Genomic DNA, 17806 nt, shown 5'->3' on the forward strand with positions numbered 1-17806 from the left:
CTTTCTTTGTTCCTATCACAAATTTTTCCCACCTCTCTAACAGTCTCTAAGTACAGTTTCCATGGTCAAACATATCAGATAATTTATTAGTGCTATTACATCTCCTCCCCTCCCCATCCTTCCCAGAGCAGCACTTCTCTAACTTAAGTGAACATATGCTCCACTGGAGGGTCTTATTAAAAATCAGATTCTGATTTAGTAGGTCTGGAGTGGGACCAGAATTCTCCCTGGTGGCTGCTCTTGGTCCACAGGAGCTTTATCCTGATCTTATTCAGAAGGTACAGACAAAGAAGCAGCTGCTGGTTTTACATGAGTTGTGAAGATGCCCCTGAGGGATGGCTCTGGCTCAGGATCTTGGGCTTGGCTCTTTTGCATGTGGCTAAAGCAAGCTAAGACAAAGGACTGGGGTGAATGGACATCATGTATAGTACTGTAGTCTGCGGCTTGCTAGTGAGCTTCGTGGTCAGCTGCTATTTCTTGGGGCACACACTGTCAGCATGCTTGTGATAGTCAGATATGACCTAATGATACGTTGACATTATAATATTATGTATTATAATTATGTATTATAATGTATGACATTATAATATATGTAATTTCCCAATTTACTAAACCTGTGTTAAATTTATGTGCATTGTAGCACAACAGAGTTTGCATATGGGAAGTGTGGGCAGAAAGGAAGTGAAGAGGCCTAGAGAAGGTGGTGATGGATTTCTGTGTAGAAGAAGTGCTAGTGAGGGTGATGGAGGTTACATGTACCCCATGGAGCAAGAGCCTGAGGTCTGGTTGAGTCACATTCTTAGAAATGCTTTTGAAATGGGGAGTTCCTAGAAAAAAGAAGAGGGGCAGACAGGGTACTTATGGGAGCCAATAAAGTGAGTTTGGATTGAGCAAGGGAGAAAAAGGAGGATTTGGGGAAGGGAACAGGGTTGTGTAGACCACTCTGAGTTCTTCCTAGAGGCTACTCCATTGCAGCCTCTCTTCCTGTTACATGGTGGGGCAGAGCCCTCCAAAACAGGGCTACGTTCACCCTCTGGAGGACAAGCTATAGAAAACATGAAAATACAGAGTTTAGAATTATAGGAGGAGACCATGAATTCATTGGTCTGGCTTCACCTTGTTTTCCTCTTATCATAGCTGTCACTATGCTCCCTTATCAGACCTTGTCTTAGTTTGAGTTCCCCCAAAAGCAGATCCTAAGACACAGATTTGCATGCAAGTAATTTCTTTGGGAGGTGATTACAGAAAGCCTTGTTGGGGAAGTGAGGAAATGAGACAGAGAAGAGCCAATAAAGGGTGTGATGGTACAGTTATCCCTTGGTATTTGTGGGGGATTGGTTCTAGGACCCCCGAGGATAACAAAATCCATGGATGCTCAAGTCCTTTATATAAAATGGTGTAGTATTTACATGTAATTTATGCACATCCTCCCACATACTTTAAATCATCTCTAGATCACTTACAGTACCTAATACAATGTAAATGCTATGTAAATAGTTGTTATACTGTATTGTTTAGGGAATAATGACAAGAAAAAAAATCTTTATGTGTTCACTACAGAGGCAACAATCGTGGGCCTTTAGATCTGCAGTTAGTTGAACTGCGGAACCGGTGGATACCGAGGACCGACTGAATTACCTTTGTGGGCACCTGGGACTCAGTCTTGCTAGGGACTTTCTAAGCGATTGTGTGGAACTGGAAACTACCCAATTCAGAATTGTCACTGAGGGATGAGAAAACAGAAGGATTTATCCACAATCCGGATCTACATTGGCTGAGGATCTTCTAGGGTGAATATCAACTGAAAGCGTATGCAGGTGACCACTAAGATAGAAAGAGAGAGAGAGAGAGGAAGGAAGGGGAGGGGAAGGGAAGGAACCAGAGGGGAAGAGAGACTGTGAGTCAGTGAATGTGAGAGATTCAGAAGACATCTCTTTTTCTCCAAAGAAATGAGACATCATGCTAGAATTGTCAGGTATCCTCAGGAGACCTTTTCTGACCTGTTCACTGATCTCCACAGCCAGCCCGTAGCCCCGACCCACTCCATCCACCCCCATACCAACTTCTTTCCTAATTATCAGTTACAGATTAGTATGCCTTCAAGTTACTGTGGGAAGGAGAAATGGGTTAGCTAATCTTATTGTCACATTCCAAGACACCTGTATGTTGAGGCAATTTACACCATCTCTCTTCTCTCCAGCCTCGTCACTAAAATACTGTCAGTATGTTACATTTTTGTGTATCCTGAGGCTTTGAATCCATGGGAGATAGGAGCTCAGAGTCCCAGAGAAATGAAGAGCCACTGACCTGAATACAGTTTTACTTTTTCCATTCTACAGCAACAGAAAGGTTTTATAAGAGAAGCAAATGCTTGTTTACAGAACAATGAGGAGAAACTCCAGAATTCTCCAAGCTCTTTTATGGGTTTTTTTTGGAAAAGAAAGAGCACTAAGCCAATTAAGATTTGAGTTAAAGGTGTGGGAAGGAGGATGGAATGTGTTCACAAAGCATACAATGGAGTGACTGTTCCCTTCTGTGAATACTTGATTACTGAAAAGTTCTCAATAAACTATGAACAAGGAATGCTTTTTGTTTCAGTTTTTCTTCTTAGAAACCTTCAGGAAGTTCCTTTTGGCTTTAGATCCTAAGAGGTTTTGCTGTGTCTGGGGAACTGAAAGTCTGGGGCCAAGTGTAGGGTGGATGGGAGTGAGCACTGGGAGGCTGACAGTGGGTTCTGACTTGCCTATGACCATGCTGAAGGTCACCAGCCAAAGCTCACCTGTAGTCAAAGCAAGTAGAATTTGTTGTTACTTGTTACAGCATCATAGATTCCACACACCATAGGGGGTTGGGAGGTGGGGTGTGTCTCAGTGAGAGGGTGTGGGAGGAACTTATTACAGGATAAGGATTTGAGTTGGGTGGTGTGGGGGAGGTTCAAAGAAGGAAGTGCTCCCTCTGGATCAATGCTGTCAGAAAACAGCGGACTGTTGTACACCTAGATATTCCAATAACTTTTATTAGGAAATGGAGGAACAGACTGGGCTAAAAGTGTAATTGGTAAAGAAGCAGCAATTCCTGCAGTTAGCCAAGAGAGGGAGATGTATAGTCATTTTTGTGGTTTGCATGGTGTTCTTGGTCTATTGTCTGAGCTCCGACAGGATTATAGACAGGATTTGTTTTTGTCTCACTCCATCACAGTCACAGAATGACCTTGTCTATTGTTGGGGTTCTGTGAAATTGCTTATTTTAAGTAGAGAACACTCTAGCAGAAGTCGGGCCTGCTTTTTTCTCTCTCAATCAGAGCCAGCATTTTCCTTCAGATCTAAAGATATTTCGGGTTTTATAACCTTTAGAATCCCTTCCAATTTTGAAAAATCTAAAGTTATATTTCTAGGTTCTAGATTAGGATGACTTCTGACTGGAAGTCATCTTAAAGAGTATGGAATCCAAGCACATGTCTAAGGTTTCAATCCCACAAGGCACAAACACCCCTGACAAGTAGGCTGACAGGGTGTAACTTCCCAGGAATCAAACTCATCCTCCTTCTGTCTATTCCTCCACCACTTTTCATTTCCAAAATAAAAATATTGCTCAAATGGGAAGTCTGAGGCATGCTGCAACCACTGAGCAGAGAATCAGTCTTAGAGGTAAGGGAGCTGAAATAAAATGCCCCAGAAAAGTTTGATGATGGAAGGTAGCAGAATATGCCACCCCAAAATATGCCACTTTGGCATAAAAGTTATTTTGAACTGAAAGCAACTAAGAACCAGCATTTCTTATCAGCCCAGGGAGGCACCAGAGGAATCTGCAAACAGTCTTTACTCCGTTAGTTTCCTCCCACGTTTACCTGCCCACAATTCGCTGCCCTTGGAAGACTAAAACTACTTTCCTTTGTCCTGTCATTTCTCTGCAAATCTAATGTTCTTTGTTGAAGATGCTACATAAGCTGCAGTTCAAAGCCATTGCTTTGAGTTATTCTCCTTTTAAAGTTTCTCCTGCATGATGTGCATTGCACTTGTTAACAAACTATTTGTTTTTCTCTTGTTAATCTCTCTTTTTGTTAGTGTCCCAGCTGAAAACCTAAAATGGGAAGAGGTAAAGTTTTGCCTCTCTTACAATGAGAAACTCCCAGGAAGTTGAGCTTTCCTCCTGATTGCCTGGCGGATTGGGGTAGGGGATGACTCTGGCCCCCTCCCTGTCCCTGTTGCATCTGTGCCCTATCCCATCTTTCCTTCCCACAGCAAAAACAGTGGCTTCAACTCAACTCCGACCTCAGAAAAGATTTGACTCTTTCTGAGAAAGAGAGAGAGAGAAAGAGAGAGAGAGGATATTATGGGAAAGGGCTTGTAAAATAATGAATAAAATTAAACAACTGGAGTAGGCATTTAAATTCCTCCAAACTAATTAAGGTGAGATGGGAAATGAAGAGATGGGGTGGAGGTGGGTGGGATAAGAGGAGGTGAGTATAAAAGGGGAAATAGCAATTTTTCCCTAGAGTCACAACATGTGACATGAAATGACGAAAGGATCCTGACTTTAGTTGGAGATTCTCTTGTCTTCTCAAGATTCACATAGAATAAAGAACAAATTGGCTTCCTTGAAGCCTCCTCTCTCCTTTTGTTAAACTAGCACTTCAAAATCTTTCTTTCCTTCAAGATTATATATGTATGCATTTTTAATGTTCAGCTTCTTTAGAGAGAGATTTTTAGAGCAAGGTTAATAGCTCTATAAACTCTTTCTGTATATGTAGACAACTTTGGCCATGAGGTCACAGCCAGACAGGTGTCCAAAATGGGGACCCTGAAGTTGTAAGAACTCAAAATCAGTTCCACAACTTAGAAGTTACGGAAATTTCTACTGCCTTTTCCTAGCCAAGGTGAGAGTTCCAGATACAGCACAACATACTCCTCAGGAAAAGAAAGTATGTTTGATAGTTATCAAAGTTGCTCCTGTAAATAGGCCTTCTTCATCAAGACTTCAAGATGGTGGTGTGAATGGAAATCTCTCTCCCTTGAAAGTTCTCCACCGTACCTAGGATCTTGGGTCCAATTTGACCAAGGTGCACTACAGCCAGATCCATCCATACATTGGAGCTTTTGCCCAGGACTATGGAGAGAAAAGATACCCTTACTTCTTTAAGAGATTCTCTGTTGGTATCCAAATAAACACAGAGTTACATAATCAATCACAGATGCCTGGATAAACCACGAGTAGGAGAAATTTATTCGCCTATTTCATTATAGAGAGCACCTAGGTGAGCATCTGAGTATCAAAAATGGAACCTTTACACATTTCATCAGAGAAAGACAGAGATGGTGTATAGGGATCTAGGCACTGGGACTTCCTCTGAAGGAACGTTCATACTTGAAGTGGACTTTGAAATATGGGAGAGAGTTTGATGGGTAGATCTGAGAGGTGCTCTTCCGGCCAGTAGGAACAATATGATCAATGGTTTAGGGATGATTAAGTGGTCTAAATTAGGAGCTCTAGAGATGGGAGGGAGCCCTGTGGATGGAAATATTACTAGAAGGCTTTGAGAAGGACATAGAAATTGAGTTGGACCTTGAATGATGGTGTGGTAGATTGAATTACTGACCTCAAGCCTTCATTCCTCCCTGAATATGCATTCTTGATATGGCCTCGTCACGGGCAGAGTATATTTCCCCACACCTTGACTTTGCATTTAGCTACGTGATTTGCTTTGGCCAATGGCATGTGGGTGAAAGTGACAATGTGCCAGTTCCAAGACCTGTTCAGAGGTTTTGCATGTTTCCACTCACTCTTGAACACCATAAACAACTGCCATAAGAAGAACCTGTTCTGGTCAGCCATCTAGTCCTAGAAGGATGGGAAATAAGTGGAACAATTGCCTCAGCCAACTCACAGACCTGTCACGAGAAGCGGAGCTGTTTAGCCACTGCAGCTAGAAGCAGAAAAGCCCAGCGGAGCCCAGGACTAGATCAGCTGATACTCAGATGTATGAACAACAATAAAAGGTTGCTATTTTAAGCCAGTAAATTTTGGGGTGGTTTGTTACTCATCAATAACTACCCAATGTAGAAAATGGTTCCTGGAACTACAGTGCTACCACATTAAAAAACAAAATGTATGGCATTGATTTTGTGATAGGCAGAGGGAGCTAAGGAAATTGTATTAGGAGACTGAAAATGGCAAGGAACCTGTTATGGATGGCTAGAAGAAACTGTAACCTGTGATATGTAGTCTCCAAATATTTGTTCAAATTGATGCCTGCAGAACTTGAGAGATTCAAAACGAATCTAATGAACTTTTGGATTTAGGCAAAGAGATTTCCAGGCAAAATGTTGAAAGTGTGAGTTGGTTGCTTTTAGTTGCAAATGATAACGTACTACAAGAAAGAGATGAGCTCAAAAAAGCAGTGGCAATGTTTAAAGTAGAATTTAGAAGATATACAGAGAGCTCAGAACTTTCTGGGTTGGAAAATGAAACTGTTTTTCAACTATAGCTTCTTCAGACAGCAATTTATTCTCAGATTAAGGTACAGCCTGGGGCAAAGATCAAATCCAGGAGCTGTCAAGTAAGACATGACCTCAGTCTAAAGGCAAAATGAACAATGTATCTGTAACACTCCATTTCAATTTCTCTGAAAGGAAAATGGTAGTGTACTAGACATTTCCTAGGAAGCTTAAGACTGTGGTTCCACAGTAGCTTGATATGCCCAAAATACAACAAATAAGATTTAGAGAAAGAGGCATTTCTCTAAACTAATCAGGGTATTTCTTTTGACACCGGGGTGAACTAAAATCAAATACATAGAGAACTCACAAAGTTTCCAAGAAAGCCATATTAACAAAATGATGTTAGCCTCCGTTAAGAGAGACCAAGACTATTTGGATCTCAAAATTTCTAAAGACCTGAAGCAGACTGAGAAAGTTTCTCGCCACCAAAATGAGTTCATTCTCCAAAGTTGTTTTCAGAAGGATCTGAGGAGGATGATGGAAAATGAAGAAACTCCCAGAGAGTAGAGCCAAATGCTGTGGTGAACAATGGTTGGGCGGCCATTCCCAGAGATCAGAACCACAGCCTAATCAAGGAGCATTCTCTATGCACAGAGTGGGGGTAATAATAATATTTCCCAATAGGATGTTGTTGCATAATTGATGTGCACGGTGAGTACTGTGGGCCCTCTATAATTCCCTCTTGAAAATGGGAGTTACCACGGCAATTTTATCCTTTCTCCACCATTACACCCTGGGAGTGTGTACTTGTGTGGGTAGAGAGATTTTTTTTTTGTTCTTAAGTCTTTATTTGCCTTTTTTGTTCATAAGTCTTAAGAGGAGCTGGATTCAGACGTTGCATAGAACATGAGGTACTGGACTTTAAGAACAATGCCATGATTGGGTGAGACTTTTGGAGATCCTGAGACTGGGATAGAATATATTAATGTTTTTTATGTGTGAAGGATGTAAATAATTGTGGCCTAGAGGCAGACAGTGGCTGATGAATTATTGGTCATCCTTGAATCCACACGTTTGGTCTGACCTCCACATGGGTGGGGTATGTCTCTACCCCTTGACTTTGTGCTTGGTGGTACTTCTCTTGGCCAATGGCATATGGTTAGAAGTGACAATGTGCCAGATCTGAGTCTAGGTCTTGAAAGACCTCATGAGAGTCTCTTTTGATCCTCTTCTGCCTTTGTCATCACCATGAGTAGAAGATGCTCTGGCTTGCTTGCTGGTCCCAGGGGATGATACATTCATGATGAAGAGGTGCCCAGCTGACCCATAAACCTTCAGTGAGAAGTAGAGGAGCCCCACTGAGCTCAGTCTGGATTAGTCAACCACGTCAACTTTCAGCAGTGTGACAATAATACAGGATTACTCTTTAAAGTCACTGAATTTTGCGGTGCTTTACTATTATATGATAGCTACTTGATACTGATGAGTAGGAGTTGGGAAAGGAAAAACTATTTTTTTGCTCTTTTCTCTGGAAGTTCTTGGAGGGAAAAAGAATTATACTTTCTAAGCCTCAGTTTTATCAACTGAAAAATGGAGTTAATAATCTCTGTTTATAAGATTTTTGTGAGAACTCAATGAGAGTGAATGAAAGTGTTGTGTAAACTATTTTTTAAAAGTCACAGAAATTCATTTAAAAATTGCTCACCAGAATGAAGTAATGACATGTGTAAGCGAGGAAAAGTTCTCCTCTACTCTCTCTGGGTTTCTGGCTGGACCTAAGAATTAAACTGACAGAAGACAGATTAACAGGAGAAAAGCATACAAACATTATTGAATTTTTACATGTACATGGGAGCCTTTGTAAGAGAATGAAACTCGAAAAAGTGACCAGAGCAGGAAGCTTTTATACCTTTTAAACAAGGAAACAATAAATTTGTCAAGAATTGACAAGACAGAGGGGTTTGGGTTATGGGTAGTAAATGGTGAAGAATAACAAGGTTTGTTTATACAGCCTTCTGGGCCCTAAATTCCCTGTCTCTGGTGATGAGGAAACTCTCTTCCTTCTGGTACAGGGAGGGTAACTTTATGTTAGATTTATCTCCTGCTTTCAGGCAACAAATGTGAGAGGAGGGAGGTCAGAGTGACCTTCTTGCTTCAGCAGTTTTCTCAAACTCCTTCAGCTTAAGATATTCAATATGCCAAGGTGCCATATTTTGAGGTAACTTGTCTTGAACCCCATCACCAGCTTCTAGGGGCTAGCTGCATCCCTTTGCTTGTAACACATTTCTCTAACTTCAAGGCCAGTATGCTATGCTGTAAATCTTTCTACCTCTGACCTCTGCTTCTGTTATCATGTCTCCTTCTCTGACTCTGACCCTCCTGCTTCTCACTTATAAAGCACCTTGTGATTTCACTGGGTCTACCTGGATAATAGAGGATAACCTCTCCATCTCAAGATCCTTATGTAGATCACGTCTACAAAGTCCTTTTTGCCATGTAAGGTAACATATTCATAGGTTTCAGCAGTTAGGATGTTGACATTTTAGGGGGATTATTAGCCTGTCTACCACAGATGCCAAAATTCATGTGTGAAAATTTGAAGAGTAACAGAATAGCTTCACAGTATCTCCCCACAAGAAACCTACTAATTGCAAAGAGTAAAATAGTAACTTTATGGCCAAGTGTGGTAGACATCATCTTAACCAAGCGATCAAAGTCATAAGGGCCAGTAGAGGGACTAATCAACAGCATGGATCTCTTTATATGATGCACTGAGAAGAAGATCATTTCTGAGGCATTCCTGCGAAAAATTAATAATCTGAATGTAATCATGAGGAAACATCAGACAAACCCAAACTGAGGGACATTCAATAAAATAAGTGGCCTGTACCCTTTAAAAATGCCAATGTGAAATATAAAAAGAGACTTAGGAGTTCTTTCAGAGGAAAGATGACTAAAGAGAAATGACAGCTGAAAGCAATGCATGACCTTGGATATTTTTTTGATATGACTGATATTATTGGGACAATGTGCAAAATCTGAATACGGTGCATAAATTAGGTAATCATAGAATCACATATTTCAAAATCTGTCCGCTTCACCCCACCTCCATTAACATTACCATAAGTCCAAACCTGCATTTGCACCTGAACTTCTGAAATAGTTTCCTAAGTGATCTTCTTTCTTCTCCTCTTGCCCTTGTCAAGGCAAACAACCAATGACCATTCTATAGATAGAAGAGACAAGGTGAAGTTTATTTGAGCCAGGCTGAGGACTAAAATCTGGGAAGACAGTCTCCACAAAGGAAGAAAGCATTCTGGAGAAGCATGGGAGGCCCCAGATGGCCTGTTTTCTGCTGAAGTCTCCTGCCTGTCCCATTCTCAGGGGGGCATGTCCCTTCAACTAGTTAGTTCATTTCCACTTTGGGGCTCCTGTGCTCACTGTTCCCGCTGCTCAGCATGTCTTCACCCAGCTCTCCTGGGGCTGGTTCTTTCTGAGTCCTCAAGTCTCAGAAAATCCATCATTTCCTCGAGGACGCCCTCCCTAAGTTTGCCATATAATGTAGCCCCTCCTCCCATTTCTCTCCATAATGTAACCCTGCTTGTTTCCTTCATGGCACCATACATTGCACATGGTTGACCGATTAAAGATGATAAATTTGTTGAGGGTGAATGAATAAGTAAAGACATGAATACAAGACTGAGTAAAGGAATGTAAGGGCCAAGTTTTACACTATGTTAATGCTCCCATAGTGGCTAGCACAGGATTGGGTTCATGTCTAGTATCAATAAATACTTAAAATATTTGAATTTTGGAAGATTTAAAAGACATCTTAAAGATGAGGCATGATTTATCAAAAAACTATGAATTAAAACTGTATTTTCCTTGAACGAAAAATATCATTTTATCACTGTTATAGACCTCAGTGTATCACTGTGAAATGGGGGTAAGTATATTTGCTGTGAGAATGCAAGGATAGAGCATAAGTGGAAGTGTTTTGTAAACTATAATAAAAGATACACAAACACACTCAAAGTCTTATTTTACAGAATCCTGAAACCCTCAGAAGCTGTAACTTACTTAAGATGAATAGACTCCGTTATCAGCAGCAGTTATTTCCCAACTTGCAGTCTGGTGCTATTAGTTAAAACCGTTCAAATAATATTATAACAACACACCAAAAATAAAAACAACATACACTCATACTCAGTAATAACCAAGTCTTCCATATTATCAAATTAGCTATTTCAGTGTTCCGATGCTTTCCAGAATATGTCCACTTTTAAATGCAGTAATAAAAATTTGAACAGTTTTACAATTGGGTACTGAATTGTGTCAAGTCCAATAAACTACCATTTAAGCCACCCTTTAGATGCATGACTCAATTCCAGGATCCTTTATCCTGGCCCTCAAAATATGTTCTGCAATTTCTGGAGGTTTCTGTTACAATTTCAAGGAGTCCACAAGGTTAGTACTATTTCCATAATAATAATAATGATAATAAGACATTATTTTTAGTGTTTGCTCACATTCACCCACTAGTGTACAGTGAAGTTTTCTACAGCTTGCATGACCTGTGGTACACCAACACTGACTACAGAGGCAGATACGGGGATCTAGCCATCTTCTAGCAAGACAGACATTAGATTATTGTGAAAAGAATGCCACACTTCTAAATAGAGTTTATTTTGCTTTGGAAACAATAGATATTTTTCATAAAACATGTTTTTTTAATTAACCTATAAATGGTTTATTATTGTTATTTTAATATAAATTAATAAATATATTTTTTTTAATTTCTCAGTTTCAATCTCTAATGCCATAAGTGTTGACAGATATAATCCAAATGAGCAAAAGCTCTTTGAGGTCCTCAATAATTTTGCAGTGTCTAAAGGCAGCCTGAGCCAAAAAGCTGGAAACCGTTGCTCCCCCACTGAACCTGAACCTTGTAATCCACTTGGTCCAGTATCCATGTGCTCAGCAGGGACCTGAAACCTTAGGCCACATTCAGTAACTGAATCTTGACTCCTTGTTTATTGTAAGGACACGTGAACCAGACCAGATCCAGATATGTCCTCATCCTTCATCCTTCTTCATCCCATTTGTAGGCCTTATGGGAGATCAAGGTTTGGCCACCCTGAAATCTATCTCTTTACCTTGGTTGTTTTCTCTGAGGACATTTGACCTCTCCCACTAACTGCCTAAAGAATTTGACATAGTAACTCCTTCCTGGAACAGATCTTCTATCTGATGGCTGTAATATAATGTAAAATAGATGTTACAATAGAAAAGGCATCAACAAGCCCGTCTTTGTCTCTCTGGTCACATTCTCTGGATGGCCCTGCAAGGAGTTGCCAGACAGACATTTACATTTATAAGGGAAATCTCCATTTGTAAAGGTATCTCCCTCTCTGTATTGGGAAAAGGGGGGCTGGCCTCATTTCTAGAGACTTATCAATGTGGAAGGTGAGGCCTTAAATCTGCATACTAACCTTACTCTTGTTTACTGTGCTTTAGTGGTAATCTCCTGTAAATGACTCCCCCTCCCAACATCCTCCTTTGTCATTGGCTGAACATGGTATTTAAGACAAGAATTTCTGCTATTGTGTTGAGAAACACAGTGTCTCTGCTTTCTCCCATGTATACATGTTATTAAACTTGGTATTATTTTCTCCTGCTAACCTGTCTTGTTAATTATTTGGCCAGCCATAAGAACCTTAAGGAAAAGCGCAGAGGGAGATTCTCCCTCTCTCCCAACAGTTTTGGCGACGAGGATGGGATGTTAACTGGCTGGCAAGTTGCCTTCTCTGGCTGGAAGAACTGCCTTCTCCCTGGACTACTGCAGATGATGAGATACGGGGACGCCTGACAAAAGCCGGCAAAAAGGTAAGACTTCTTACCATGTCAGCCTCCCGGAATCTCTATCTGCGGGGTCGGCAGAAGGAAGTGGTGAGAATTTTTTCTCTTTCTAAATTTAGATTGTCAGGAGAAAATATTTGGGAAACTAGTTTCTTGTGCTTTTAGTGACTCTGGTAAATTTGGCAGAGTACTCTTGGTTTTGGTCTTGATCCCTTTTCCTCCCAGAGATAGTCTCTGTTTTTCTCTTTTGTCTGTGTCTTTTGTCATAAGAAGGAAATACCATAGGGTAGGACGCAGGCATAGGGCCTATAAGCCTGCTGTCCGGGCCGGCCCCACAGACTGGTGAGTTTGCGGGTCTCACCAGACCGGCGTCTATTTAGACAAACTTTGCTGTGGGTTAATATGCACATAAAGTGAAGGTCATTGCCAAGGGCATCTTGGAAGCCAAAAAGGCCTCAAATTTGGTGGGCACGGGTCGAGCAGTTAAGAGCCATTAGGGCGCTCGCCACTTTCAGAAGACTCCCGTGACAGGATAAGTTGGGTCATGGAACGGGGTAGATGACACAGGTTCCCCGCCAACTGCAAGAAAATGTCCGTGCAACGACGAGGTACTCTGTAAAGCATACAGTCCCCAACCCCGCGGCACCTCCCCCCCAGGTATTATTTTGTCTCCAAGAGATCTAAGGCGTGGCTAAAGCTGTCATTGTGCACATAAGAAAAAACCAGATGAGGATTTTCCTTCTGTCTTGTTCTGTGTCCTGAGAAAACTTGGCTTTGTGACCAGTGAGAATATTCTCCTTGGTCTCCACCATACAGAAGGTGCATTTACCGGGGTGCCCCTTGGTGGCCAGTCGAGTGGACTGGGGTTCCGAACTGTCTCTTTGTCCGGCTATGCCAAGCTCTCAGGGGAGTTTGTCATAAAGGGCCCAGTCCACAAGGGCTTTTGTCGCCTTAATCTTCTTTGCTTGTTAGTGCTGGAAAAATCCCATTCCAGTATCGCCTGCCCGGTGTCACAGATTAGCGGGTCTGTGACTGGAGGCGTCCCACACTATTGTGGGAGACTGGAGACACTGTTTTCACTACACCATCCGTACCGCCTGTGCAATGAAGGTCTTTACTTCCTCTGAATATCTTTGGGAGTGAAATCTATGGATCATGGGGGCTACATCATCTGCGCCCTCACCAGGGATGCCTCTTGCGTCCATGGTAAAGATTTACTCTAAGCGTGGAAAGTTACCTCCGGGTCTTTCCTTAAAAGGGCTTATTGGATCGAGTCACTATTGGAATAAATATACAAATGAAGATCCTACTCGTCAATGGCCAGAAGACGGATCCTTTGAATTGGAAAAACTTCTAAATTGGGGGAAAGAAAAATGTTTTGAGAGCTGTCAAAACATAATTGTTTAATTGGTACCTAAGAAAAGGCCAGAAAAAGGAAGGGAAAAATTTGACTAGCCTTAAGACCCTGACTCAGGTTACAATTGAATTGAGAACATGTAAAAGTGTAAGTGTTGATAAGATTATAAAGGTTGGAATGTTTGAGCTAATTTTATATAAAGAGGTTACATCAACTTTGCCTGAGTATGTTTTAAAATGTCTGGCTGGGAATGCTTCCCTTGTCCAAAATTATAAGACCAAGACCTAGTGATAAAAATATTAACGATAATTATGTTTAGAGGTATAAGAGGTGATGAAATTTACATGAAATTTTGTAGGAAAAAACTGATGTTATTTCTATTACAGAACTGGTTAACAAAAATAGTAATTTAAATGATGACTAATTTTATCTGAAGTCTTATGAAGTCTTGTAGGCAATCTAAATAATTACTGGGAACAAGTAACTTAATAGTTGTGAAAAAGAGGCATGTTGGGTGAACTTTAAACAATAATTATGTGTTACGGTGGTTACAGCTTCCAAACTCTTTTTGGTGACTTAAAACTTTAGAGTTTTGCTAAATTTTATGATAAAAGTTCATTGAGTGTCTAGATCATTTCCAAATAAGATAAGATATTAGACATTGACTGCTAAATGTAGGTTTGTCTACTTTGGCTTTTTTTTATTGCAGGAAAACTAAAAGATGTTTTGGGTCTACTAGTAAACATGTGTTGTGTTTTATTAAAGAGGCTGTACTATAAAGTAACATTTCTAGAAGTTATGAAGTGTTTATAAATTTTCCAAGCCACAACCTACCAATGTAAAAGAAAGTTTATAATTGTTTACTTAGTTTTTATTTACAAATTACAGTTTCTAAAGGTTAAAATTTCTAATTAGTATATGTGATTGAAGCTACTAAAAAATTAAGAAACACATGTCTGTGTACAAGGAAAGTTATAGGTTTGTGGAAGAGGAATTCTGGAAAAGGAGTTTTATGCATGGTCAAGTTGGCTAAGATTAAAATGAATTTAATTAAGTAAATGAGTTTTAATATCAGAAGTAAGCTGGTACAAAATTATAATTTGGTCTTATTTCTCTTAAAGGGATAATTTCTTGAACTTGATAAAGAGGTTATAAAAGATTTTTCTTTACCTTTGAGTAAGTCTACCTAAAAAAAAAGAAAAACCTGTTAAAATAATTTCCTGTGTTCAAAAGACTGAGGTCTCTCTATTGAGGCTTTTTGGACTGTTAATGCTCTGTTTGCTTTGACTTTTTATATTTTTGACAAGCTCCCCAAAATTCGTATCTTAAATAAAGTCTTTTTTTTACTTTTTTTTCTTTGGGAATTTTCAAAGGGCCCTGGAACTTCTCAAAGAAATTTGCTCTCTTCCTATAAGGAGGAAGATACTAAACTTATTAGGCTTATTCAGTATGTTAAATTACATGGAAGGCATTGTCAGACAAGTGATGATAAGCCTGCTTAGGTGGTGGTATGTTCGTAAATGTTATTGATATAAGTGTTGTAAAATTGTATAACATTCCTGAAATTCTGATCTGTCCTGGTTATCAGTCATAATTCTGGTTATTATTATTTTAAAGTGTTGTATGTCAACAAAATTAACCAAATTTCTTTGTCAATTGCCAATTTGAGGTCTTGTTGTTTACAGACATTTCTTTGCTCTAATGCTTTTGCAAAATGTTTCAACTTCAGAAAAATTCATGGAAAGGACTCTGACATTTACGCTGGAGTACAGGTTTCTGACCAACTTTCTGATCATAGAACTGAACTTGGTAAGAAATTACAGAACTCTGATGAAGAGATGACGACTTCATGAAGCTGCTAACAAAAAGATCGAGATCAAGAATGGATTACACAGGACTGAATGAACTGATAAGGATGATAATAATTTTTATGATTTTTCATTTGAAGTATTGTTGAATTTTTAATGTTTTGTTTTTTTCAGATTTAAGGAAAACTTTTTCTCTTTTCTCCTGAGCTAGCTATGACATAAAAACTTGGTAAATGATACTTTTTTTTTTTGTGTGAGGAGATCAGCCCTGTGCTAACATCCGCCAATCCTCCTCTTTTTTTGCCGAGGAAGACGGCCCTGGGCTAACATCCGTGCCCATCCTCCTCCACACTTTATATGGGTCGCCGCCACAGCATGGCTCGCCAAAGCAGTGCGTCGGTGCGCGCCCGGGATCCGAACCAGCGAACCCCGGGCAGCCGCAGCAGAGCGCACGCACCCAACCGCTTGCGCCACCGGGCCGGCCCCAGTAAATGATACTTTTGTAAGTAAAATTGAAATATTTATCTTTTTCTCTCTACCTGATCCCTCGAATTTGGAAATTCTTAGTGAGTATTGTTGTTTTCATGGCAATATAGTTATTTGCATAAGTTCAATAAGAATCTGTTCTCCTTATAACAGGACACAATTGGAAACATTGGTTATATTACCAAGGCTGTGACTGGAACATCATATTTGCGATATAGCCATACAGCTTTTGAGGAATGAAGATTGGACTTTATGGAATAAAGCCACGTGGAAATATTGGCCTGGTACCTTATGTTCCAAGCAGCACTTACCAGGATAAGTAAAGAATGTCACTTATCTGGCAGGTACAAGGAACGTCGAAATATTTTGGGGGAACCTCGGAAGAGAGGCTTTCACCCAAATCTGTAGATATTACAGGAGAAGTATGATGACAAAATCCTTGGCTTGGTTTTCCTGGCCGCGGGAGGCCTTTAAAGTTCAATCTGAGATTCCTTATAAAAAGTTCCAGCAAAGCAGGTTTAAAAGAGCCTATGTGATCAATTGCTATTCTTGCTGTACTTATGTAAATAATTGGGCCAACTTTATTAGAACTAGACTTATTTTACAAACTAGTTAGTCTAAATTTGGCTATCTTTGATAAAAATGAGGATGATTTTAGAGAGAAAAATTATATTTCAGTAAAAACGATAGTATACATTTGCGGATATTAGATCCTAGTTTTGTTAATTCTCTTTTGAGGTGTTTGTTTTATATCTATTGACTGGACTGGATCCTGATTTCTTCTAGTCTCCTAAAATATCTGGCTACAGATCTCCAAACTAACGTTTTTGATTTTTTCCATCATTTTCATTTGAAATCACTGAGAACTGAACCTGCCCTTTATCCTGAGGCCTTACAAACTGAAGCCGATGGACTTGATATAAACCGGAGAGATTACCTGATGACATCATCGGGGACATTTAAACTGCAAAAGATACTTTGATGCTGACATCTAAAAATCTTCTTAACTGGCTGTCCTCTGAACTCAGAAACTGGTTTACAATTTGCTCCAACCATTAACCTTGTTTTCTTTTGTTTCCATAGAAATGCTTCTGTTAAATACTTGATTGCTTACTTACACAAAATATAAAGCCTAACCTTGAGAGCCGACCTGCATCACCACCTTCTAAAATGAACTTAATTAAACTGATCTATTATCGGGACTAAGAAATGCGTTCAGTGAGATGAAATAACCTACCAACTCAGCTTCTGGACTATGAAACTTCTTTAAGTTTCAAAAGGACTGTGAAACTTTTAGTTTCAAAGGCGGGACTGTGGGAGATCAAGATTTGGCCACCCTGAAATCTATCTCTTTACCTTGGTTGTTTTCTCTGAGGACATTTGACCTCCCCCACTAACTGCCTAAAGAATTTGACATAGTAACTCCTTCCTGGAACAGATCTTCTATCTGATGGCTGTAATATAATGTAAAATAGATGTTACAATAGAAAAGGCATCAACAAGCCCGTCTTTGTCTCTCTGGCCACATTCTCTGGATGGCCCTGCAAGGAGTTGCCAGACAGACATTTACATTTATAAGGGAAATCTCCATTTGTAAAGGTATCTCCCTCTCTGTATTGGGAAAAGGGGGGCTGGCCTCATTTCTAGAGACTTATCAATGTGGAAGGTGAGGCCTTAAATCTGCATACTAACCTTACTCTTGTTTACTGTGCTTTAGTGGTAATCTCCGGTAACTGACTCCCCGCCCCCAACATCCTCCTTTGTAGTTGGCTGAACATGGTATCTGAAGATGAGAATTTCTGCTATTGTGTTGAGAAACACAGTGTCCCTGCTTTCTCCCATGTATACATGTTATTAAA

The sequence above is a fragment of the Diceros bicornis genome, chromosome 14, assembly GCF_020826845.1.
Source record: "Diceros bicornis minor isolate mBicDic1 chromosome 14, mDicBic1.mat.cur, whole genome shotgun sequence".
NCBI lineage: Eukaryota > Metazoa > Chordata > Mammalia > Perissodactyla > Rhinocerotidae > Diceros > Diceros bicornis.